Below are 25,036 nucleotides of genomic sequence, written 5' to 3'. Positions count from 1 at the left end.
ATTTGTTGTGTGCAGCATTTTTTTGTGTTTGTTTCAAAATAACACTTGTGGTTAAAAAAGAATCACACCAGAATGCATGTCCCTAAACTTATGGCATACAAGGTAATAGGTTCATTCTCAATATGCTTATGAAAAAAAACAAACTTCAAATATGTTTTTATCATATTTGTGGGATAATAGTTTTCTTTACAGCTGGTCACTCTATAACAGTAGTAGATGATCCAAGCAATTAGTAAATTTGGTCTCAATATCTAAAGATACATAATTGATTTCATCACAATCATTCCCTTGTATTAACATTTCGCTCACAGATTATCCCTTTATATTTAAAAAATTCCATTTTTACCTATTGACCCATGTTGACTTGAACAATGAAATAGGAAGAAAAAACAGAGCACAGGTTTGATTCCAGTTCACAATTGTGTGTAAATGTTGTATATTTAATTATTACCATTTTATGAAAATAAAATTTTACTGTATCCCTACAAAAATGCACTAACAGGGTTTGGGTTGTGTCTCAGTGGCTTAGTGGTTTCCTGGCATGTGTGAGGCACCACATAGAAAAATAAATAAAATAAAGTTATATACAACGAAAGATATTTTTTTTTAAATGTAGCAACACTTTCTCAGGCATACCTGAGCACTGTCTCAGTAATTCATCACTTGGTCTGGATAGGGTGCTGACACCTGCTCTAGTCTTCACTTCACCAATAACATTTATGTAATAATAAGTATGGTACAACCAAGGCATTCTCTTTTCTAATAAGCATCAAAATAAGAAGCAAATTTAAATTATGTGTGTTTGTCTACTTCTAGTAATATGTATACCACACTTCAGAAAATGCTGATATAAGAGGGGCTTTTTTTCTTAAAGCTGCACAAGCTATCCTCACCCATTTTATTGCCAAAGAAAGAGGAAGTTTCCACCTCTTCTTCAAATGGAAAAAGTATGGACTCCTCATAAAAATTGGAAATAAATATTCCTCTTAACTTCCCAAGAGAAAAGTTAAGTGTCTTTGGGGAGCATCTTATAGAATCCCAGCTGGAAAGACAAGTACCATAGGGAGGGCTCACAATCACTTGCACTTAGCAACATCTTCCACTGGGTGATGCACTCATCCTGTGATTTCATAGGATACTTTGGATTTGAAGAGTAATAATCTCCAATTTAAACAGTATGCTATATTTATTCCTATATGCAAACAAGTATGTCAATCCCCAGAATATTTTAAACCCAATTAATTGGTGAACAAATCATTTTCCTTTTTTAATATGGAGATTATCATATCATCCTTCTATTTATCCTAATTCTGAGGTAAAACATATTTAATGGTGTTTCCAAGTGCAAGTGTCCATTATTGTATACAAAAATAGGATATTCCTAAGAAACTGTATAAAAAACAATTTTCTATCTGAAGACTTTACCGTCACTGACTCACACAACTAACAGGGGTGAGTTTCAATTGAAGAACAAAACATCTGAATATAAACCTGTTCTCAAAGTATTTTGAAAATCAATCCACGACATATTAAAATAATTTAATAATATACATAGTGAGGTGCGGTGGTACACACCTGTAATCCTCGGGGCTCAAGAGGCCTAGGCATGAAGATCTTGAGTTCAAAGACTGTCTCAGCAAATTAATGAGGCCCTTAGCAACTTAATGAGACTATCTCCGTAAATAAAGTATTTTAAAAAGAGCTGGGGATGTGGCTCAGTGTTTAAGCACTCCTAGGTTTAATAACCTGGTACCAAAGAAAAAAAAAGAAATGTAAAGTTAAATTTGATAATATATGTAAACTGCCTAGTATCAGATACATTTATGTCACAGCCATTTAAGAAATGGCAGCTTAGATCCTGCAAAATCACCTGGCTTGCCTTGGAATTCATGAATCTTCTGGATTAAGTTCCAGTTGTTGGGTCTGCTGTATCCTGTTTTATTCCCCTACTTTAGCACCAGCACATTCAGCCTCATCTGATAATTACATATATTTATATGTAAATATGTTTTATTAAGTTATATGTACCTCTGAAGGAACCTCAAAGCTTTTAAAATAAAATGTAATTTGAATTTTAAAAAATAGATTTATTGGATTATAATATATATCATAAAATTCACCTGGAAAAGTATACAATTCAATGTTTTTTAGTAAATTTACTGAGTTGTGCCAATATGCACCATGATAATTTTAGAAAATTTCCATGTTTCCCCAGAGATCTTTCAAATCCATTTATACTCAGTTCCCATGCTGTACATTTTGTAAGGAATTAGTTTTTGCATTTCATTTAAGAATGGTAGCCATGATATGGAGAAGAGATATAAGGAACCTAAGCCCAAAGGCTAGCATCTCTCTCTCTTTTCTTTCCTCCCTACTTTTCATCTATTCAGGTTATATTTATTGAACACTCAGTATGTAACAGTATGTCCAACTGCCTTCTGCCAGTTCAATGCCATTCATAAAAAGGCTGTCATGTACAGTGTTCTAGTGTAGTTTTGTTGTTAAAATACCTAAGTTTTATTTTAGTCTACAGGACATATTTCTGAAATGGTTTTATATATAATTTAAAATTTAGGGCTGGGGTTGTGGCTCAGTGGTACAGCATGTGCCTAGCATTGCAGGGCCCTGGGTCCAATCCTCAGCACCACATATAAGTAAATAAATAAAATAAAGGTATTGTGTTTAACTACAACTAAAAAGTAAATATTTAAAAAAATTAAACATATAGAAGAGAAAACATTTAACAAACACAAGTAATGTCACCTTATTTTACATGGTGCACTTTAATGTACTTGATTTAATTAATTTATTATCTTTTTTATCTCTACCTTCCCAAGAAGGAAATTGAGATCAGGCAGGTACATTTCACAAAGCAGGCAAAAAGGTTATTTTAAATTTAGAATACTATAAATAACTGACATAATGGCTAAAAAAAATATAGTTTTTAAGCAAGAGTTAATTATAGCCTAGCTAGGATAAAGTACCTGTGTAGTAGATTTTAAATTTAGATTTTAGTAGATTTTAAATTTAGAACTCTATAAATAACTGACACAATGGCTAAGAAAAATAGAGTTTTTAAGCAATAGTTAATTATAGCCTAGCTAGGATAAAGTACGAAGTCTACTTTCTGGACAAATTTGCTAGGATAAGAATTGTATATCTGTGTTATTTTTATTTTGTTGCTTCATACTATATAAATTATTTCTCAAAACAGCCATTTGACATGTTAAAGTGTCCTCCTCATCCAAGTACTTTCATGGCTGCTAACTCATTTTGTACTTGTTGGGTGGGAACTATTAGCTCCATTTGATGAATAGGCACATAAACTACAAATGCCAAAGTTAACCTAAATTCACATAGATATTTGTGCCCTTACCCAACACAGACTGCCCCCTACTGTTTAAATAAACAACAGGCAAATGTGGCTAGGGACCGTGCCTGTTAGGTATGTCCAATTCACATATGGTTCTTACCCGTCATGGGAAAACTGACCTTATTGCGTCAGTCTCCTGGCTTAGGTTGATACCACTGTAACCGAATCATACCCGTCACTGACTACCGGTCCAGTATATAGCCATACCTGTGTAATAGGCCTATGCACCAGTGGGGGGGTGAGGTTCTTGCCTCACCTCTGTTGGCCCCCAAATTTAACCTTGGTGCCAGTGGGGGGGTGAGGTTCTTGCCTCACCTCTGTTGGCCCCCAAAATCAGACCATCACTAGCAGAAGGGAGAAAGACGCAGAATTGCCACGACACCAAGCCAATTGACGGCTCCTTTGGAAACACTGGTGACACATCGGCTAAGATATAGCACTACCAGTTCGCTGTATCAACAAATAGAGCACAATGCATACAGGTGATACATAGTCCAGGCAAGTTGTGTAAGCAGTTCAAAGTGGAGGAGTCTATCAATATGTCCATTTCCTCCCAAGGTAAATTAAGTCCTTGATTGAGCAGTTCAAATTGGAGGAGTCTATCAATATGTCCATTTCCTCCCAAAGTAAATTAAGTCCTTGATTGAGCAGTCTTATTGAGTTATTTTGATTGATGTATCAATTTATACAGTTTATAGTGATAGCTATCATAAAAGTTGTAGTTTGGTCTTAGTCTTCACCGGCACTGGGATGGAGATGGGAATTATGGCCATGTTGCTAAAGAGACATTATCCTGAACAGAATTATGAAATATAATGAAAAGGAAAGGTGAAAGTAAACAAACATATCTGTTAACCACCTTTAAAAACAAAATTTAATAACAGCTGTTTACCTAAAGTAAATTAAACCATATAAGTCACGTGACTAAATTTTTTTTTTTTTTGAATACTTGTATCTATATATACATGAGCGCTCCTTATAAATGAAATATGGACATACACACATACAGACATACAACACAAAACAGCATACATAACATAGAACATATAAGACAATAGTAAATAAAGGCCTTGTAGCTATAGCTAGGTGAAATCTCCATTGCAATGTTTAAAAACTTTACAGTTAAAAATAAATAAATAAATAAAACACAGTCAAAAAAAAAAATAAAACTGATCAGAAAAACATTAACCTAGGTTTGTATGAGCTTAAAAAATAAGGTAAAATAAAATAAAATAGAACTTTATGATGTGGGAAAAATGCAAATAATAAAATAGATATTGAAAAAGGCACCGTGGTAAATCACTGTCGCAGATGCAAGAATAGCCAGGCTGGAACTCTGGATATCAGCTGTTATGGATTTGAGTCAAATCATCTTCTTTTTCTGTAGAAATTGTTTTAGTTAATCTCTCTGGAATCCAAATTGGTTGCTGTTCCTCCTGTGGAAAAACACAGACGGAGCCCCGACTCCAGACTATTACTGGGTCCGGACCTTTCCATTGTCCTGTTAGAATATCTTTCCAAAGTACCTTAGGCTTATGTACATTTTTCGGATACATATGTCTTTCCGCAGCACTAAGTCCTGATGAATCCAAATTTAGAAAGTTTAGAGTAAAAAGGGTTATTTTAAGTTTATCTTTGGGGGATATATACCCCTTACTAATTCCCTCCCTTTGCTTTAATAAGTACATTTTTATAGTTTGATGAGCTCTTTCAACTATGCCTTGTCCCTGTGGGTTGTATGGGATTCCTGTTATATGAGTAATGCCAAATGATGAGCAAAATTGTTCAAAAGACTTGGAGATGTAACCAGGACCGTTATCGGTTTTTAACTGTTTAGGAACACCCACAGTGGCAAAATTTTGTAAGCAATGAGCTATAACATCTTTAGTTTTTTCTCCGGGATGAAGGGAGCCCATCAAAAATCCAGAAGAAGTATCAACTGTAACATGTAAATATTTTAATTTTCCAAATTCTGGCAAGTGTGTGACGTCCATCTGCCAAATATGGTTAGGTATCAGTCCTCTAGGATTGACTCCAAGATTAACTTGTGGCAAAAATGTCACACAATTTTGACATTGTTTTATTATATGTCTGGCTTGTTCTTTAGTTATTTTAAAACGTTTTTGTAAAGTATTAGCATTGACATGGAACCTTTTATGAAAATTTATAGCTTCTTCTATTGTGGAGAAAATATGTATGTCATGTGTAGATTTATCTGCTAGTTCATTACCCAAACTAAGGGCTCCAGGCAATCCTGTATGTGCTCTGATATGTCCTATAAAGAATGGATCCTTTCTATCCCAGATTAGACTTTGTATAGCAGAAAACAAAGAGAAAACAGTAGAGGAAGGAGAAATCCTACCAGCATCTTCAAGAGATACGATAGCATTAACTACATACTGACTATCAGAAAATAAATTAAATGTAGAATCTTTGAACATCATAAAAGCTTGCAATACTGCATTGAGCTCTACCTTTTGAGCTGATTGTTTGGGTACTAAAAATGTAAAAGTTTGATCAGGAGTAACTACTGCTGCTGTACCATTATTTGACCCATCAGTGAATATATTTGGAGCATTTATGATAGGGGTTTTTCTTGTCATTTTTGGAAAAACTACAGGATGCTTAGACCAAAAGGACAACAAAGGATTAGATGGCAAGTGATTATCAAATGCAACACTAGATTTACACATGATTATTGCCCAAGTATTTAACTCATTAGCTAACTCATCAATTTGATCCATAGTATATGGAGTAATAATTTTATTGGGAGAAATCCCAAACACTCCTTTTGCTGCTTTTATTCCTTTGAGTATTAATTGCCCTACAGCCTCAGGATATCTAGTAAGAATAGTATTAGGAGAATAAGATAAATGTATCCATAATAATGGACCTTCTTGCCAAAATACCCCTGTAGGAATATTTTTTGTCAGTAATACAATAAATAATAAAGGCAAACTTATATCAATTCTATCCAAATGCATATCTTCCATATATGTTTCAATGATTTTTAATGCCTTTCTAGCTTCAGGCGTTAACATGCGGGGTGAATTTGGATCTGATGGACCTTTTAAAATATCAAATAAAGGTCCTAATTCTCCTGTTGGTATGCCTAGATAAGGCCTTATCCAATTTATATCTCCCAATAACTTTTGAAAGTCATTAAGTGATTTGAGTTGATCTACTCGTATTTGAATTTTTGGTGGACGGACCATGGTTGAGGATAATAGAACTCCTAAATAATTAATTGGAAGATTTAATTGTACTTTATCTATTGCTATTTCTAGATTATAATTTTTTAATAAGTTTGTAAGCGTGGCATAACATTCTAGCAATGTGTTTTTATCTTTATGTGCCATTAACACATCATCCATATAGTGAAATATCTGTAGTTCAGGGTTTTGATTTCTAAGTGGCTGGATTGCTTTATCAACATAAATTTGGCACAAAGTTGGGCTGTTAGCCATCCCTTGAGGGAGTACTTTCCATTCATATCTCTGATCAGGACCTTCATGATTCAGTGCAGGGATAGTAAATGCAAAATGTGGACTATCCTCGGGGTGAATTGGAATTGAGAAGAAACAATCTTTAATATCTATAGCTAGAACATGCCACGTTTTTGGTAAAGCAGACAGTTGGGGAATCCCTGATTGAGCAGGTCCCATAATAACCATCTCATTATTAATGGCTCTTAAATCTTGTAATAATCTCCATTTACCAGATTTCTTTTTAATAACAAAAATGGGAGTATTATGGGGAGATACGGAAGGTTGTATATGTCCTTCCGCTAGTTGCTGTTTGACCAGATCATGGGCTACTTGTATCTTTTCTTTAGTTAGGGGCCACTGAGGAACCCACACTGGTCTTTCTGATTTCCAAGTAATTTTGATTGTCTCAGTGGCCCTTTTTGAAAACCCAATCCATGTTTATCTATCTCTTGATCTACTTGAATTGGTGCTGTTATATCTTGTTCTTGATCTCTTAATCTCTTTTCTAAAGCCTTGTTTTGCCCTAGTAGTGGGCGCGTTAGGATTGACGTTATTTGTTAATGTCAATCCTAATTGATCTAGGACGTCTCGTCCCCATAAATTTATGGGGAGATGGTCCAATACATAGGGCTGTATAGTTCCTTCACATCCTTCAGGATCCCTCCAATCTAATACCATTGCACTTCTATGGGGATTAGTTGCCACTCCTAGGCCTCTAAGCGTTTGGGTCGCTTGCTGTAATGGCCAATGCTTAGGCCATTCCTGGCGAGATATGATGCTGAGGTCAGCGCCTGTGTCCAGCAGTCCATTAAAATCATGCCCTTGAATATTTAATTTTAGCATAGGGCGAGAATCTAAATTTAAAGATAGCATAGCCCAATCTACACCTGTGGAGCCTAATCCCTTGGAACCTCTTTCTACATTACAACTGGAAAATTTATCATGTAGGCTTGGTATTATTAATAACTGTGCTATTCTATCTCCTGATGAAATTACTGATATACCTCTTGGAGAACTAGCTATGATTTTTATTTCACCCTCATAATCGGGATCAATTACCCCAGGACTTATCATAAGTCCTTTAAGTGTAGAAGAACTGCGTCCTAATAATAAGCCTACTGTTCCCTGGGGAAGAGGTCCTTTTACTCCTGTGGGAATGATTTGAACTCCCATCTCTGGAGTTAATACTGCTCTGGCAGAGGCACAGATGTCCAACCCTGCGCTCCCTCTAGTCTGTCTGATGAGGGATCTGATGGATAATGCGTCCTGGGCACCACCTTGATGGTGCTGCTGGGTTCCTCCATTGCCCCGTATATTTGTGGTTTTGGGCCCCAGGGCATTGGGCCCTCCAATTCGTTTTTTGACAACGGGGCCTGATGCCTTTCTCCACGATATCGTGGGTAGACACTTGGTCTTTGTCCATTTTTTGATAACGGAATACCCTCTATGGTGGTTTGAGAATGGCATTCATTAGCCCAATGTCTCCCTCTATGGCATCGTGGGCAAATACCCGGGATTCTACTCTTTTGATACCTAGCTTTGTTAAACCCTCCTCCTATGGGGCAATTTCTTTTAAAATGCCCTTTTTGATTGCAATTATAGCATGTTTTTGGCTTGGTACTTAAAGCCTGTTTTACTTCAGCTGCCATGACTTGTCCTTGTTCATTAATGTCTCTACATAATTTAATATATGTGTTTAAATCTTCCTGTTTCCACGGTCTAATGACCTCTTTGCAGCAACGATTTGCTTGATCGTAAGCCAGCTGTTTTATAAATGGCATTGCCTGTTCTGTATTTTCAAATGTCTCAGAGGCTGCTTCAATAAGTCTAGCTACAAAGTCAGCGTAGGGCTCATTAACTCCTTGTATTATCTTAGATAGTTGACCTTGAAAATCCCCTTGTCCCTTTAAAGTTTTCCATGCCTTAATTGCATTTATAGCGACTTGAGCGTATACGCCAGGATCATATCTGAGCTGTTGCATCTGTTCTTGAAACTCTTCTTTTCCCAGTAACATTTTCAGGCCTCGTTCAGGGTAACCTGCTTCTGCATTTTGCCTAGCTGTCTCCTTGCAAAATTCCTCATTGGCAATTTTCCATAATAAATACTGTCCTCTATTTAGCACAGAATTACACACGTTAGCCCAATCTGCTGGTGTTAAGTTCCAGCCGGTAATAGATTCGACCATACTGACTGTGAAGGGAGCAGCCGGGCCGTAGGCTGCTACAGCTTCCTTTAATTGCTTTATTATTTTGAAATCTAAGGCACGGTAAACTCGTTCTTTTTCTTCTCCCTGCTCAACTACAGGGCATGCTAGTTTTTGGGGCCCTGCCTCAGGATTCCGTTCATCATCTATGGAGGCAGGTAAAGCTGTTGGTTGAACTATGCCCTCTGGTGGTGGAACGGAGTTAGTAGCAGCCTCCCTATCTGACGACCGTTTTTTCCCTGAGCTTGCCTTGTTCAAATTTTCTTCTATCTGACTAGCTTGAGAGACCTTTTGTTTTGCTTGACCTAATATGTTTTCTGCCATGGCCTGGACCTCTAACAATTTACTTAACAGTTTTTCGGTTTGTTTTTTACTAGATTCTAATCTACTATAAAGGTAACGTAACCCAATAAGATAGGATAGAAGAAAGCCAAAACAGAATGAAACAGAAACGGAGAGGAGGAAAATGATTATGTCAATTTTCTCTCTCTCAGGGCCGAATAACTTCAAACCTTGAGTTAACCATTTATCCCAACTCGTCTGTAAGGCTAGAGAGCCTGAAATAAGAGCAGAATAAATCAAAACAGAAATACCCATTCTGTCGCCTTTCCTTAGGGGCGAGCGATATTACTCACCTTTAAATTTTGGGCGTTCCCAGTACAGGGCCACCAAAATGCCGCAAACTGCCCGGCCCCGGGCCGGCTGAGTCCCGCTCCTGCTGCCGAGCACTGCCTGCGGCACCCCTGCTGAGCGATCCCCTGCTGAGCTGTCAGTGCACACGGGCTTGCAATCTTGCAACCCGGTTGGGCACAAAAACACAAGCCAGTCAAACTGAGACAAAGTTTTATTTAGAGAGAGGCCGTGTGCGTCCCCTAACAGGTGGGTCCGCCACGTGTGTGTCTACCTGAGCCGGGGGGGTTTCCACTTCCCCCGGAACACCCTCCTACCATCCTTTTTCAACCAATGGGAACTCTCCCATTACAAGAGTGACATGAGTAACCTGAGTCCTGAAATTGGGCCCAGCTGGACAGCATGAGTCCAATTACCATATGAATGTGAATTGCTGGCTGGCAGTCAATAAAATCCAAAGGTGCCTGTATCAATATTTTTGCTGTGGCTCCTAACAGTAAATCTTCTTCTCAAGCTCTTCGTCCCTACCCTGTCCTTGTTTACTCCCCTTATATCAAAGGAGTCATTTGGTATTTGTTTTTTAAAGATTGGCTAGCTTCACTTAGCATAATCTGCTCTAATGCCATCCATTTCCCTCCAAATTCTATGATTTTGTCATTTTTTAATGCAGAGTAATACTCCATAGTATATAAATGCCACATTTTTTTTATCCATTCATCTATTGAAGGGCATCTAGGCTGGTTCCACAGTCTTGCTATCGTGAATTGAGCTGCTATGAACATCAATGTAGCAGTGTCCCTGTAGCATGCTCTTGTTAGGACTTTAGGGAATAGACCGAGAAGGGGAATAGCTGGGTCGAATGGTGTTTCCATTCCCAGCTTTCCAAGAAATCTCCATACTGCTTTCCAAATTGGCTGCACCAATTTGCAGTCCCACCAGCAATGAACAAGAGTGCCCTTTTCCCCGCATCCTCTCCAGCACTTATTGTTGTTTGACTTCCTAATGGCTGCCAGTCTTACTGGAGTGAGATGGTATCTTAGGGTAGTTTTGATTTGCATTTCTCTGACTGCTAGCGATGGTGAGCATTTTTTCATGTACTTGTTGATTGATTGTATATCCTCCTCTGAGAATTGTCTGTTCAGGTCCTTGGCCCATTTATTGATTGGGTTATTTGTTATCTTATTGTCTAATTTTTTGAGTTCTTTGAATATTCTGGTTATTAGGGCTCAATCTGAAGTGTGTGGAGTAAAGATTTGTTCCCAGGATGTAGGCTCCCTATTTATCTCTCTTATTGTTTCTTTTGCTGAGAAAAAAACTTTTTAGTTTGAGTAAGTCCCATTTGTTGATTCTGTTTGTTAACTCTAGCGCTATGGGTGTCCTATTGAGGAATTTGGAGCCCGATCCCACAGCGTGTAGATCATAACCAACTTTTTCTTCTATCAGATGCCATGTCTCTGATTTAATATCAAGCTCCTTGATCCATTTTGAGTTAACTTTTGTGCACGGCGAGAGATAGGGATTCAGATTCATTTTGGTGCAAATGGATTTCCAGTTTTCCCAGCACCATTTGTTGAAGATGCTATCCTTCCTCCATTGCATGCTTTTAGCCCCTTTATCAAATATAAGATAGTTGTAGTTTTGTGGATTGGTTACTGTGTCCTCTATTCTGTACCATTGATCCACCAGCCTGTTTTGGTACCAGTACCATGCTGTTTTTGTTACTATTGCTCTGTAGTATAGTTTGAAGTCTGGTATCGCTATACCGCCTGATTCACACTTCCTGCTTAATATTGTTTTTGCTATTCTGGGTCTTTTATTATTCCATATGAATTTCATGATTCTTTTATCGATTTCTACAAGATATGCTGTTGGGATTTTGATTGGCATTGCATTGAACTTATATAGGACTTTTGGTAATATCGCCATTTTGATGATGGTAGTTCTGCCTATCCATGAGCAGGGTATATTTTTCCATCTTCTAAGGTCTTCTTCTATGTCTTTCTTTAGGGTTCTGTAATTTTCATTGTATAAATCTTTCACCTCTTTTGTTAGGTTGATTCCCAATTATTTTATTTTATTTTTTGAGGATATTGTGAATGGAGTAGTTGTCCTCATTTCCGTTTCAGAGGCTTTGTCGCTGATATACAGGAATGCCTTTGATTTATGCGTGTTGATCTTATATCCTGCCACTTTGCTGAATTCATTTATTAGCTCTAGTAGCTTCTTTGTAGACCCTTTTGGGTCTGCTAGGTATAGAATCATATCATCTGCAAATAGTGATAATTTAAGTTCTTCTTTTCCTATTTTTATGCCTTTAATTTCTTTAGTCTGCCTAATTGCTCTGGCCAGTGTTTGGAGGACTATGTTGAACAGAAGTGGTGAGAGAGGGCATCCCTGTCTTGTACCCGATCTTAGAGGGAATGCCTTCAATTTTTCTCCATTCAGAATAATGCTGGCCTGTGGCTTATCATAGATTGCTTTTACAATGTTGAGGTATGATCCAGTTATCCCTAATTTTTCTAGAGTTTTGAACATAAAGGGATGCTGTACTTTGTCGAAGTACAGGTTCGCCTAGCTTGCTGGCACTGGGGGAGGGGCCGGTTCCGCCCCTCAGCAGGCTTTGGGCCCGCTCTGCTGGTGTTCACAGTCCCCCGCCTACCTGCACACACTGGGGGAGGGGACGGGCCTAGCCCTCAGCCATCCGCCAGACTTGTCCTAGTGGGTCCGGTCTGCGTTCCCCGCCGGCGCGTGTAGCTGCTGTCACTTGGCTGGTCGCTGGTCCTGACCCGCCCGCCCGTGGCTTGCAGGTTCGCCTGGCTTGCAGGCGCTGGGGGAGGGGCCGGTTCCGCCCCTCAGCAGGCTTTGGGCCCGCTCTGCTGGTGTTCACAGTCCCCCGCCTACCTGCAGACCATAAATATATATTTTGAAAACCATGTATAATTATAAGAATATTCATGTCAAACAGAGTAGGAAAATATGTATGACTAGATGTGTATTAAAACAAGATATGATTTTAAATGAATCATACGAATACAAAGTTTTGAACTTGGAATGAATGGATATATCATATGATGAATATATACTAATTTAACCATTTATAATTAAAATTATAAGTCAAAATACACATCATATCTCATATGAATATATATGGATTTGTGCTAAATTAGGTATAGTTACAGTGGTAATATTAAGGTTAGTATTTAATATTATAAAGGTTACTGCAAGCATGAAGGAATGAATAAGGATATCAGGAAATATGAATATTCCTGAAATTGAACTATTGAAAATTTGCATGAAAATCCATTTAAATGTATATGTAATAACTCAGGCTGGTGTATAATGTTACTCATATTTATAAACTGTACATATATCATATACATGAGTATATAATAATAGATATGAATTATGCCTTTGATAATTGAGTATACATCATTCAAAGTCCACATAAATATTGATTTTATACTACATGCTCTTATGTAAAAAATTGTTTAAATATGGTTATCACATTAGGTTAATTTTCAGTTCAGCCAACTTTTATGGTTTGTGTTCTGATAAGGGAATTTGTATCTTCCAACATTAGAGTACTCATAAGAATGTTCATGTGATAATATATATGAATATATATATCTCACGTTCTGACCCTGGGTAGATTATAATGAGAGTCATGATATTATGCATTTCTTAAATTTGAGGATACATATTATAATGAATATGTGACTAGTTATATAACTGTACCATTGATAATGGAAAGGGAAAGAGTAATGATACATAAAACCTCATATGATCTAACTGTATTCCCATTATATTAGACTTAGTTTTAACATAATATTAGGATTAGTAGTCAATATTTAATAGAGTTAATGTTAGAGAATACATAGACCATAAAATTTGAATATTCATAAAGTGTGCATGTGAACCAGGTGATAACACAAAAATACTTTCAAAAGCCATTGCAAATAATGACATAAAATTGTCATTATCAAAAATTAGACAATTATAGCTAGAAGGAGGAGGATATCTGCAATGGCATATCTGGAATGGGTAATGCTCAGGAGCTCACCATGATGAAGGAGGTGAAGAGTGCAAAAATAGGGTAGAAGGCAAACCTTCCACAAACATGGAGGTGTGCTGGCCTAATAGTTTCTTGAGAGCCAGCCTCTAAGCTTTGGTAATTGAAATGGGTGTTGCTGTGAGGAGCGTGGGCTCCCTTGGATGGATCTCCTTCAGTTTGAACTTTAGACATTCTTTCCTATTTTTCAATGTGCATGAGGAAGCACAGCCACTGGTGGCTGAATGGTCTTGGGTAAATATATTATCTAGGCTGTATCCAAATATACAAATAAATATGTTGGCCTAGAAGCCACTGAAGTGCTATGAAAAACTCCCTCCAAAGAAGAGAGTATCATGGCACTAAATTCAGGATTAATTTTTCAAGCCCCTAGACCTCTATCAATTTTGAATTCCAATAACTGTATTAATGAAATAAAAGATTTTCTGATTAACATTTTTATTTGAATAACAAGTAAATATAAAACTAATGAAATTTGCTTCAAATGATCTTAATGGTGATAGTATATCCAAATCCCTTCAGCTTTTTAAATTTTTTTTTATTCTTATCTGTTATATATGACAACAGAATGCATTATAATTAATATTACATATGTACAGCACAATTTTTCATCTCTCTGCTTGCATATAAAGTATATTCACACTATTCATGTCTTTTTTATACATGCACTTAGGGTAGTGATGTTCATCTCATTCCAGCCCAGCTTCTTTTATGGAAATGAAAAAATGAGATTATTTGTGTATCTGCACAATTATTAACACAGGTTTTTATAGAAGCCCCACATCTAAAGAAATATTTTGCCAACATAACAAATTTACTTTTCCCTATATAACATTAACTTTCAATTTCCATACATTTTAAATTTCAAAAACCTTTTATGACATCTTCTAGCTTTGGGGAATCAGCTGATGGCAATTGCTATATTAACAGGGAGAAAGAGAACTTTGGCCAAGAACACAAGGGCAACTTACTTTCATAAAAAGCATCCCATAAAGCTGAAAATAAATAATTCATTTAACCACAGAACTTTTAAACCCACAATCTTAAATAAAAGTATTTTCTAAACTGTGGGAAATTAAAAATAGCAACATTAGTATGTTGATTTTAACAATATAAATCAAATGTTAATGTGCATTTAAAAGTACCTACTGAAGATTTAAAACTGCATTAGACCTTACTTAGGTGAAATTATGCTAAATTTTGTGTAGAGCTAATTACAGAGGGTTGTTTATATATAATAGAGAGCTAGGAACAGAGGCCATCCCTTTATGCTAGATCTAGGAACATAGTACTTCCTTTGTCTCTGTCCCATTTTTATACAGGAGTATAATGCCAAGAATATTTTCCAGATAAGGTGACATTCAAGGTGAGACCTGAGGGATAAGTATGGAAGATCAGGAAAAGACATTCCAGTAGGAAGTCATGAATGTTTCAAAAGTAATTTATTATTATTTGTTAACCATTCATTCGACACGTTTGTATTGAATAACAGCCATTTTAGCATAGATATGTCTTAAAAAACTCTTCAAAATCTGGGTTCAACAGTTCATTGTTTGAGTTGTTCTGAAACTGTGTGCAACAAAGTTCTCTCATCTTTACAATTCTTTCCTCTTTGCCTCATAGTGAGAATTTTCCTTTGTTTTTTTGGTCTTTTTTTAGGCCCTATATTAATATATTTTATAATTATATGTAAAATTGTTAAATATATTATATAAAATACATTACAAATGAATTTAGTGTTTGTTCCATCTAAAAACATGTTTATTCATATTAACATTGTAAGATAAATAATCTAAAACAAAAATAATGAATTCATGAAGTTTCCTTATGAAGTTCAGAGCTGTGAATAAGGAATCATAAAGATTCATTTATCCCTTAACTATTATGATCAATAAAAACAATCAGTAAGATAACAGTATAAGAAAATATGAGAAAGCAGGTCTTTTCATGTTATATAAATTTTAAAATTGAAAACAACCACCTTTTATCAATAAGCTTTTCCTTTAAAAATAAAAATAATACCATGCCACTAAAACTTTCAGGAATCTAATCTGAGTATATGGGAATGCATTTCAGGGCAGTGATGAAAAGTTGCAACAAAAGCAAAGGACGAGTGTAAGCTCAGGGAAAGAGTGAGGTGGGAAAATGTGCTCTTTACTTCACATGCTCCCATATGGAGAGATAAGGTTATATTTCAGCCTCCTGTCCACCTTTATTCAGTTGGGTCCAGAAGAGTAAGAGAGGCTCACTGATGAGGGATTTGAGGAGACCCGAGACAAAAATGACTTAGTCTATGGCTTATTTTCTAAGCAGCTTTCCTGAACAGAGGGTCCCTTCTGGACTATTAAGAAGCCCATAATCTCACTGGTTAATGTTACTCTAATGTGAATGTTAGGAAACTACAAATACATCTATATCTATCCTCTGATATTTTACAACTAATAGTTGATATTTGACCTCCATGTTTTTGATCTTTGAACTTGCCTCTCCATTACTTTCATACCATTACTGAGTTTGCAACTTTGCACAGGACACTAAACCCACCCTATCTCAATGCACAGAACAACTCATATGTGAAATGAAGATAATTTTTGAGGGTCAAGTTAGTATTATTAGTATTTAGAAGTTCTTAGCTTAATTCAGTATATAGTAAGTACTCTTTAAGTGTTATAAATAAGTAAATATAATTTATTCTTTTACAACTCCAGCATATACATGGTTTATCTCATTATGTCTTTGTTATATAAAGACAGAAATTTGGAATGTGCTCAAGGCATAACAGTGAGTATAGTGTGAGGCCTGTATTATAGGGAAATAGGAGGAGGAGTTAGATAGCTTTTGCTGCAGGCTGGAAGAGATGAGATGCAGATAGGAGCTAAATGAGCAATTCTACAAAGATACAATTAATATAGTAGAAAGATTGCTTTGGGAAATCTTTCCTATTGTTTACAACACTTCCACATAAGCCTTTCATAAACTTACCATTAGGTACCAGTTTTCATTGTGGTCAGTTTACTTTATCAACAACCTATAGGCAGCGTCCATGTCCTCTCACACAGGCATGTTTCACATGGAGTGGATGAAATGGTGGCTTTCAATGTGAAGTCTCCATGTCCAAATTCTGAAACCCATACAGATTACACTGTTAAGGAAAATATTATCTTTGCATTTTTAACAAAGTAAAGGCTCTTGAGATAAAGAGATGACCCAGAATTATCTGAGTGCCATAGCAAATGACTTGTTACTCTAAGAGATAGGAAGAGGAAAATTTGGGACAGACAGAAGAACCAATGTCACCCAATGTTATCAGCCATAAAATAAATACACGGATACTGAAGGGCCAGAAATTATTAATGAGACTTTAGAATTGGATAAAAGTTGAAGACTGGAAGAATTTGGAGAATCATGACTAAAAAAACATCTAAAGGGACTGTTGGTAGACAGGAATTTCAAAACTGGTCTGGTGAGAACTTAGAAATCTCTAGTGCCTTAGTTGATAAATATATTCCATAAACAGAACATTGGCATAAATATGAGTGTTAGGTCCCCTCCTGCTGTGTTTTAAGGGAGAAGTGAAGCATATATAACTGGGAATGTGAGGAAAGGTAATTCTGAAATATAGTGAACAAAACTTATCTTGAGTTTTGTTCTTTTTTATGCAAAGCAGAATTTGTGATGAACTTTAGCTTAAGGGATTCCCAAGGAAAGTGTTAAGGGGACAGCCTATTTTTTTCTTTTTTGGACCAGGAGGGAAGGGAGGCGGAGAGGGTGGCCATGAGCACAAGGGTGTGGGGAGAGTCCTAAGCTGCCATTGCTGGGCCACAGTGTGCCCCAGGCAGCTATGCCCCTGCAGGCATGGGTGCTCCTGCAGGCCTGGGTGCTCCACTGGGTTCACAAGATGTGGGAGACCCGGGGCCCCTTTGTCGGGGAGCCACAAGCCAAGGACACCCAGGAGCTGCTGGGCCGGGGCCCTGAGGAGAGGCTGCCACTGCCCAAGGAGAACCCCTGGACCAAAAAGCCTCCTGAGCACTTATCCCTCCCATTACTGGGCGCTGCAGCCCGGATGGAGACCTTGCAGACAGAGCTCAGTATAAACGCAGGAAAACTCTAGACAAGGAAATCCAGTAAGGACAGTTATTTCCGCAATATGGCAAACTGGCCAAAACCCAGAGAGTTAGTGAGCACTGGAAAAACCGTTTTGCAGTCTCAGAGTGTGTCGTCATCCAAGGAAATAAGAAGGAACAAATTATAAAAGGAAAAAAGGAGAGAAGGTTAAAATGAGGAGTAACAGACCAGAGAGTCAGGAGAGACCTGGATCCTGCAACAGCTCTCCGTGTCAACCTGAAGCAAATAAGTCCTCCTATAATAACAGGAGACATAACACATGAAGTTTGGAGCGAGACAGAGAAAAAAGAGATGATCAAGATGAACTGTCCAGTGTGCAGAGTGAGGGGGTCATATCTGACGTTCCTTCAGGGGTCGAGGAAGAGGACCAGGACGGGGAACAGGATGTGGCAGAGGAAACCCCCGAGTGCACTTTGATTATTCATATGGTTACCAAGAATATGGTGAAAGGACAGATCAGCCATTTCAAACAGAAATTAACACCAGTATGATGTATTACTATGAGGACAGTATGGGTGTACAGGTGTATTATGCAGAAGAAGCATTGCTTAAAGAATATTTAAGCATTGAATTGAATATTACTTCAGTATAGAAAACTTGGAACATGACTTCTTTCTTCAGAGAAAGATGGATGAACAAGGTTTCTTGCCTTTTTCACTGATTGCTGGATTTCACTGTGTTCAGGCTCTCACCCAAATCTTAATCTCATTTTAGAGGATAGCACAGAAGTAGAAGTTGTGGATGAGAAAATGAGGAGAAGATAGAACCAGAAAAGTGGCCAATCCAAGGCCTTTCTCCCAGAAGTATGCCACAGACAGACTTCTCTCAGCTGATGGATTGTCCAGAGTTTGTGCAAGGACAAGCCTTTTGCTCACATGCAGTCAGGGTGATGATCTACTGATGCCCTGGATGTCATCTGATGGGGATGTTCAGTATAGCAGGTGGCCCACTGAAATGCATTGTAAATACTGGAACAAACCGTGCTGTAGAGATGGAAGCCACCAGACTGTCTTCTGTGTGAGAATATCCACTTCTGACCCCTGGGCTGCATGTCAGTGGAGATGACCACCTGTGTCACGACCTGAGACACAGCTGAGGACCCCTGCTGACATTCCAGGAGCTGCCTGTTCTTTTCTGTGTGGCTGGACTTAGACAGCATGGCTACTTTTATTTGAGGGGGAAGCTAATTGTTATCACTGTAGAAATACTTAAAGGTTCTGTCTTTTGTTTCCAGGCATATGTATTTGTATCCAAGTCAATAAAGCAGAGACAGAAAGGAATGTGTAGCATTTCTCAGCTTTCCAGGCCTTTGGCTCTTGATCTGCCCTTTGCCATGGTGAACATTGCATAACTCACATGTTAACATGTTTCAATGGACTGTAAGATTTATTAATGTGGACATTTAAGGGGTAAGAAATTAAATAAATAAGCAAGGGTATTTTTCCAATATTCTTTAAAATGTATTTTTGATACATCAGTATAAGTCCTTCCCATCAGAAAAGCATTAATGTTGGACAGTTTCACAGAATTTTTTTATCTCATATTTCTTTGTCAGCCATGTACTTCTAATTGCAGCAAGCAACTTGGGCAAGTGTTTTAAAAAGTTGAAGAAATGTGTCATTGCTTGTCTGCTTGTTTTTCATAGATATAGTGGCTGATTGTAAAAGTTAAACTTATTTATTATGTAAACTTGGGTTCAACATGACATTTTTAACCAGCTTATGAAGAATCATTGGTAAGATGGAAAATATAGAAAACACTTTTTCCACAGGATAGTTAATTTAGGTCAGTCAAGTTGGTGGTGCCTGTCCATTAATATTTATGTATTGTTAATAAAATTACAAGAACAAAATCATAAAAAACGTCAATCTGGTCAACTTTATGCTGAAAAATTTTGAATCATGTATCTATTTAAAGATTTCATCAGAAGCCAAAACTACAAATGGTGCATGAAAGCTATGTAGAGGACTGTCCTTTCTAATAATGTGTATCTTTATGATGCATACAGACAAGCAGAATTTGAGAATGGTTTAGTTCCGAAACAGCACTGATAAAACCAGATTTTTTTGTATGTGGGCTAACAAAAACAAAATTCAGGCATATGTTAGAAACCCTTAGACTTCCAAAATTCTGAAGGCAAGAATTAAGGATGTTGAGCCATTAAGCTGCAAATATGTATGACCCTTTAAGGAAAAGGCAGAATGGACTTTAAGGCAGATGTTTGTGGAGCAAGGAGAAGAGTGAATAAACTAAATGGAATCTGAGGCCTGGGGGCCATCTTTGAGTCTAGTGAGGGGAGCTGCAAGTCAAAGATTACCCTCCAGCCCTTAAAACTTGGCAAAATTTTTCTTCCTAGATTTGAACTTGATTAGGACTGGTGAACTTCCTTTACATATATATAATTTCTTTCTTCTGAAATGGAATATATATGCTATATCAGTCCTACCATCAATTTTGAGGGCAAATAATTTGCTTTCTAGATTCATAGGTCCACAAATGGAGAGTAATTTTATCTGATTTTGGATTATATCCAGAGTTTCACCCATTTAAATGAGTTAAATGATGAGTTGTAACTTTTGAGCTAATGATACAGAGATGATGATATAGAGATGATGATACAGACATGAGATTCTGGTTGAGATTTCTGGGGATGTTAGGATTGATTAAATATATTTTGCACATAAGATGCACATGGATTCTGACAGGCCAGAGGATGACTACAGTAGGTTGAATTGTCACTTCCATAAAGATATTTTTTTTTCATCTCAAACCTTGATATTGGTAAATGTTAACTTCTTTGAGAAAAGAATTTTTGCATATGTGATGAAATTGAGGTTTTTCAATTAAGAAACCATTCTGGATTATCTTTGTCTGACCTAAATCCAATGAAAAGTGATATTATATGGGTATGCCAGAAGAATCTTTGATATAACAGAAAATGAGATCATATAAAGAAGGGAAGGATGTGATGTGAACACAGAGGGAGATATAGGTGTAGTGTGACTACAATCCAAGAAAGATGAGAAAGTTCAATGATCCAAGAAACTGGAATATTCAAGGGAGGAAATTTCCTCTACAGAATGTGGAGGCAGTGTGGCCTTTCCAACATATTGATGCTCACTTCTGTCTTCCATGGTTGTTAAGGAGTAAATTGGATTTTTATTACAGGAAACTAATATGCCCTAATAATTTTCTTTCATATTTAATTGCATATCAGGACTATTTCTCTGAGGTCCTGGACTAAAACAACTGAGAAATATTTTATCAGCTGGAGCTGAGAATCATAGATATTTCTTTCAGATATATTAAATATAAGATGTCTCTAAGATATTTAAATGGGAATATTATATAAGCACTTCAGTGTATAATTCCAACGACCAGTAGAAATGCCAATGCTGATTATGTAAATGTGGTAACATTGACACTAAGAGGTATGAGACCAATGTATCCTGTTTTACAGGTTATGACTTAAAAAACGAGATGGGTAAGCCATTCCCTGGAGGATTTCAGCATTTCAAGTGCCATAAGAGAACAAGAGGAGTAGAAGAAATAGTAAGTGAGAATGTGTGGCTTGTCTTTCCAAGAGTCCCAGCTGTATCCCATCTTTGACCTCATTCTTTTTTTTTTTTTTTTTTTGCATGCCAATGTTCATTGTAGTTTTATTGACCACAGTCAGAGGTGAAAACCCAAGTGTTCATCAACATGAATGGATAAACAAAAAACAGTGTGTGTGTGTGTACATGCGCGCATACGCGCACATGTGCATGAGTGCATGTAATGATATATTACTCAGTCATAAAAGTAAAAAAGTTCTGAAACATGCTACAACATGGTGACCCTTGAAAACATTATGTTACATAAGACAGATTCAAAAGAATAAGCATTATGTGATTCTATTTATATGAAATACATACAATAGGAAAATTCATAAATATATAAAGGACAACAGAGGTTACCAGGGGTTGAGAAGAAAGGAGAATGGGAAGATATTGCTTCAAGAGTACTTTAGAGTTTTTGCTTGAAGTAATGAAAAAGTCTGAACCCCATAATGGTGAAGGTAGCACAAAAATGTGAATAATTAATGCCATTGATTTATATAATTAAATGATTAAAATGAAAAATCTTATGTTTAATATCTTTTAAAATAGGTATAGCAAAACCAGAGATCCAATGGCACAATTGGTTAGTGCACGGTACTTATAAAAAAGATTTAGTAAAAAGTAAGTATCTTTCCTGCTCTCACTTCTCCTGCCTAGGGAAACCAATGTTACAAGTTTCCTTTATATACATTACTAGAAAAACTTTAAAGGACCAAACATACTTTGTGGGGCAGATTAAGTTCTGCAGAAACAAAATTAGAAAACCCTAGGGGCTTAGAAAATGAATTTTTTGTCATTGCTACAGATATTCACAAAGATATTCTCTTTTGCAAGCTTAGGCAAAACTCAGAGATAGGGTTCAATGACTACTTTACCCCTAGCCCTCATAACACTTTTTCCAAACTGAAATGACAAATGAGGAAGGCCTAATCAAAGAGTAAATTGACAAAGTTGTCAATCACTCTTCTATAGTCAATTATTTTTTTATTGTTGGTAGTTCAAAACATTCCACAGTTCTTAATATATCATATTTCACAGTTTGATTCAAGTGGGTTATGAACTCCCATTTTTACCCCGTATACAGATTGCTGTATCACATCAATTACACTTCCATTGATTTACATATTGCCATTCTAGTGTCTGATGTATTCTGCTGTCTATCCTATTCTCTACTATCCCCCCTCCCCTCCCCTCCCCTCCCCTCCCCTCCCCTCCCCTCTTCTCTCTCTATCCCCTCTACTGTAAATCATTTCTTCCACTTGTATTATTCTTCTCTTACCCCTCCTTTCCTCTTATATGTAATTTTGTATAACCCTGAGGATCAACTTCCATTTTCATGCAATTTCCCTTCTCTCTCCCTTTCCCTCCCACCTCTCATCCCTGTTTAATGTTAATCTTCTTCTCTAGCTCTTCGTCCCTACCCTGTCCTTAGTTACTCCCCTTATATCAATGAAGTCATTTGGCATTTGTTTTTTAAGGATTGGCTAGCTTCATTTAGTATAATCTGCTCTAATGCCATCCATTTCCCTCCAAATTCTATGATTTTGTCATTTCTTAATGCAGAGTAATACTCCATTGTGTATAAATGCCACATTTTTTTTATCCATTCATCTATTGAAGGGCATCTAGGCTGGTTCCACAATCTTGCTATGGTAAATTGTGCTGCTATAAACATCGATGTAGCAGTGTCCCTGTAACATGCTCTTATTAGGACTTTAGGGAATAGACCGAGTAGGGGAATAGCTGGGTCAAATGGTGGTTCCATTCCCAGCTTTCCAAGAAATCTCCGTACTGGTTTCCAAATTGGCTGCACCAATTTGCAGTCCCACCAACAATGAACAAGAGTGCCCTTTTCCCCATATCCTCTCCAGCACTTGTTGTTGTTGGACTTCCTAATGGCTGCCAATCTTACTGGAGTGAGATGGTATCTTAGGGTGGTTTTGATTTGCATTTCTCTGACTGCTAGCGATGGTGAGCATTTTTTCATGTACTTATTGATTGATTGTATGTCCTCCTCTGAAAAGTGTCTGTTCAGGTCCTTGGCCCATTTGTTGATTGGGTTATTTGTTATCTTATTGTCTAATTTTTTGAGTTCTTTGTATACTCTGGATATTAGGGCTCTATCTGAAGTGTGTGGAGTAAAGATTTGTTCCCAGGATGTAGGCTCACTGTTTACCTCTCTTATTGTTTCTTTTGCTGAGAAAAAACTTTTTAGTTTGAGTAAGTCCCATTTGTTGATCCTTGTTGTTAACTCTTGCACTATGGGTGTCCTATTGAGGAATTTGGAGCCCGACCCCACAGTATGTAGATCATAGCCAACTTTTTCTTCTATCAGAGGCCGAGTCTCTGATTTAATATCAAGCTCCTTGATCCATTTTGAGTTAACTTTTGTGCATGGTGAGAGAAAGGGATTCAATTTCATTTTGTTGCAAATGGATTTCCAGTTTTCCCAGCACCATTTGTTGAAGATGCTATCCTTCCTCCAATGCATGCTTTTAGCCCCTTTATCAAATATAAGATAGTTGTAATTTTGTGGATTGGTTTCTGTGTCCTCTATTCTGTACCATTGGTCCACCCACCTGTTTTGGTACCAGTACCATGCTGTTTTTGTTACTATTGCTCTATAGTATAGTTTGAAGTCTGGTATCACTATACTGCCTGATTCACACTTCCTGCTTAGCATTGTTTTTGCTATTCTGGGTCTTTTATTTTTCCATATGAATTTCATGATTGCTTTATCTATTTCTACAAGAAATGCCCTTGGGATTTTGATTGGCATTGCATTGAACTTATAGAGAACTTTTGGTAATATCGCCATTTTGATGATGTTAGTTCTGCCTATCCATGAACAGTGTATATTTTTCCATCTTCTAAGATCTTCTTCTATATCTCTCTTTAGGGTTCTGTAGTTTTCATTGTATAAGTCTTTCACCTCTTTTGTTAGGTTTATTCCCAAGTATTTTATTTTATTTTTTGAGGATATTGTGAATGGAGTAGTTGTCCTCATTTCCATTTCAGAGGATTTGTTGCTGATATACAGGAATGCCTTTTATTTATGTGTGTTGATTTTATATCATGCCACTTTACTGAATTCATTTATTAGCTCTAATAGTTTCTCTGTAGACCCTTTTGGGTCTGTTTTGTATAGAATCATGTCATCTGCAAATAGTGATAATTTAAGTTCTTCTTTTCCTATTTTTATGCCTTTAATTTCTTTTGTCTTTCTCATTGCTCTGGCCAGTGTTTGGAGGACTATGTTGAACAGAAGTGGTGAGAGAGGACATCCTGTCTTGTTCCAGATTTTGGAGGGAATGCCTTCAATTTTTCTCCATTCAGAATGATGCTAGCCTGTGGCTTAGCATAGATTGCTTTTACAATGTTGAGGTATGATCCTGTTATCCCTAATTTTTCTAGAGTTTTGAACATAAAGGGATGCTGTACTTTGTCAAATGCTTTTTCCGCATCTATCGAGATGATCATATGGTTCTTATTTTTAAGTCTATTGATGTGGTGAATAACATTTATTGATTTCCGTATACTGAACCAGC

At 36.9% G+C, this 25,036-nt stretch overlaps 1 long non-coding RNA gene and 1 pseudogene across 2 annotated transcripts in view; both read left to right on the top strand.

Moving 5' to 3' along the window:
* Nucleotides 1–25,036, top strand: part of LOC144251367 (uncharacterized) — a 47,726-nt gene that overhangs the window by 8,390 nt on the left and 14,300 nt on the right. For both annotated transcript variants that reach the window (XR_013342674.1, XR_013342673.1), the window contains exon 2: nt 21,350–21,441. This is a non-coding gene — a long non-coding RNA (uncharacterized LOC144251367). The remainder of the gene's footprint in view (nt 1–21,349; nt 21,442–25,036) is intronic.
* On the top strand, nt 17,912–18,790 carry LOC113178378 (la-related protein 1B pseudogene; annotated as a pseudogene).

This window comes from Urocitellus parryii (genome assembly GCF_045843805.1).
Source record: "Urocitellus parryii isolate mUroPar1 chromosome 13 unlocalized genomic scaffold, mUroPar1.hap1 SUPER_13_unloc_13, whole genome shotgun sequence".
In the NCBI taxonomy this organism is placed as follows: domain Eukaryota; kingdom Metazoa; phylum Chordata; class Mammalia; order Rodentia; family Sciuridae; genus Urocitellus; species Urocitellus parryii.
Note: the sequence above shows the minus strand (reverse complement) of the source record. Positions and strands in the feature narration are given on the sequence as shown.